Source organism: Cucurbita maxima, unplaced genomic scaffold (genome assembly GCF_002738345.1).
Source record: "Cucurbita maxima cultivar Rimu unplaced genomic scaffold, Cmax_1.0 Cma_Scf00007, whole genome shotgun sequence".
Lineage (NCBI taxonomy): Eukaryota > Viridiplantae > Streptophyta > Magnoliopsida > Cucurbitales > Cucurbitaceae > Cucurbita > Cucurbita maxima.
The window spans coordinates 1,551,387-1,553,886 of NW_019272023.1; the positions used below are offsets into that span (position 1 = coordinate 1,551,387).

Consider the following 2,500-nt stretch of genomic DNA (forward strand, 5'->3'; position numbering starts at 1 on the left):
TTTTTTTTTTTTTTTTTTTTTTGTGAATATAAGATTGTAGGTTGGTTGGGATGGTGAACCGAGCACCCAATAAAGTTTACAATCCAATCCTCTAAAATCTCATAAAATTCAAATAGCAAGCATTCATAAGTCACAACATATCAATAATATAGAGCGGTTAAGAATCTAAGTTCTTCTATGAGTGTGAAAACGAAACATTTCTTATAAAAATGTGAAAACTTCTCCTTAGTAGACACGTTTTAAAATTGTGAGGCTAACGCCGACACATAGCAAGCTAAAGCGGATAATATTAACTAGCGCTGGGTTTGGGCGGTTACAAACGGTATCAAAATTAGATATTAGGTAGTATATAGCAGAGGATGCTAAGCTCCCAACATTAGTTAGAGAATGGAAAGAAATTCTCGAATGTGTAAGGCCTAATCTCATAGCCCTTTTTAAATACCTAGGTGCTCGAATGTGTACTAATAATCATTCACTCCACACTCAAAGCACTCGAAATAATCTAAACCACACAGCCTCCTAAGTGAATTAATTGCTCGAACATGTACTTAAAAGTACTCATCCACCCACCCTTACACTCAAACACACTCACTAAACGCATAGCCTCGAATTATTTAAGTGCTTTGAAGTGTGTACTAATAACACTCCCTCTTTCCCATTCACATATCTTCGTAATAACATTTATCGGCCCCAAAAGTCTAAATATACCCTTCAAAATAATTTATCAAATTATAATTTTATAAGAATGAAAACATTAAAAAAGTAACAACTTAATAAAAATTAATTATGTATATGTAGATTAAATGAAAGAGCCCGGGTCCAACACGTCTGTGGATGAGATGGATATTGTTAAAAATAATATTAGTTATGATATGAATATTGAAAGAATTATAAATTACATTATGACATTAGTGATTTTTGTTTGAAATTGATATAGTTTGATATGAATATAGACATGGTCAAGAATATGACATCCAACTAACGAAATACAAAATCAAACCAAAAAGGCACCGCTTGAGATGAATTTTAGGAATAGAGCTCAATAATCGACATGGCAGGCAATGATCTGAAACCAAGGAATGGATCTCCCATTAAAACTCAACGCAACCTTGAATCCACAGCTCACTTTAGGCTTTTCTCGAACGATTTTAAAAACCCCAAATTTCAACCTTGTGGAAAGCCGAAATTTGAGATCAATGGCGTAAGCCCCGGCAAGTTTCTCAGAATTGAACTCGGAAACCTTGTGGTTGGGGATTGGCACCAGATGCTGGCCTTCAAATCTTGCTCTAATCAAGCTGGTGGCTTTTGGACTTTGGTAGAAAGGGGTAAGAAATCTGGTGTCAAAGTTTTGATCTTTATACATCGCGGTTGCTTCGATGGTGTCGTAAAAGATTCCGACTTGGTCGTTGGGGTTTGTGAGAGTGAAGTAAAGAGCGAGGTTGTAGTGGAGTTGGGTGTTGTTTGTGAAGTTGAATTGGGTGAGTGTGGCGTCTGTCACATAGAATTTGATCCTGTGGGTTATGAAAACGAGCCATAAGATGAAGATGGAGAACCCAAAAGTTGCACCAAGCGCCACAATAACGCAGATCAAGAGGCACCATAAACTTGCCATTCTCCAGGATTGATTTGGGATATTACTTTGGAGGAGGAAGAAATAGGATTTGGAATGGAAGATTATTGATATTTGTGTTTGTTGATAAATCTTGGTTTTGGGTTGACTTTTTGGGACACCAGCTCATGGAGGAGATTAAAAACTCAATCCCAAGAGAAGACCAGCTCATTGAGGCCATTAAAAATTCAATCCCCACACAAGCTTTAGAACTTGATTTACTTATAAAATCTACATCTTTCAACTCAAATTAATGTCCAAAACAAAACTAGGGGCCTTTTTGTAGTGTGGAATTAAGGATATGTTGACCTTTTGGGTAGGTGGACATCGTCATGTATCCCACTATGTGGAGAAATCTCCACCCCGTGCTTGAGGTGACTAAAAATTCAACCCCAAACTATTGTCGTCGTTTGTTAAGAGCATAACCTCTCATGACTTTGTTTTAGGCTCTTCCAAAATGCCTCATACCAATAAAGATGAATTTTTTGCTTATAAACACATGATCATACAATGCACTACAAGATATGATCCATTTTTTTGGTAGAGATAGGAAATTGAATTACAACGAAGGGGAGTGAGGATTGTTGGATGATGAAAGTCCCATCCGCTAATTTAGGGAATGATCATGAGTTTATAAACAAATAATAATCTCTCCATTGATATGAGATATTTTAGGGAAGCCCAAAGCAAAATCACGAGAGCTTATACTCGAAGTGGACAATATCTTACCATTGTAGAGACTAGTGTTTCTCTAACACGGATAAATTGAAATTGGATTAGAATGAAGCTAAAGTTCAAGTTTTTAATCATATTTATTGTATTAAAAATAATCAAATTACAAAATAAGAATAAGAATAATAAATACCAATACATCTAATTGAAGAACACATA

The 2,500-nt window shown here is 35.7% G+C and overlaps 1 protein-coding gene across 1 annotated transcript in view; it reads right to left on the reverse strand.

Annotated features, from left to right (window-relative positions):
- Window positions 1-2,465: 2,465 nt before the first annotated feature.
- LOC111481750 (NDR1/HIN1-like protein 10) overlaps window positions 2,466-2,500 on the reverse strand; it is a 716-nt gene continuing 681 nt past the window's right edge. The window contains exon 1 of the mRNA XM_023127335.1: window positions 2,466-2,500. This exon is cut by the window's right edge and continues 681 nt beyond it. The gene's annotated coding sequence lies outside the window, so the exon portion shown is untranslated.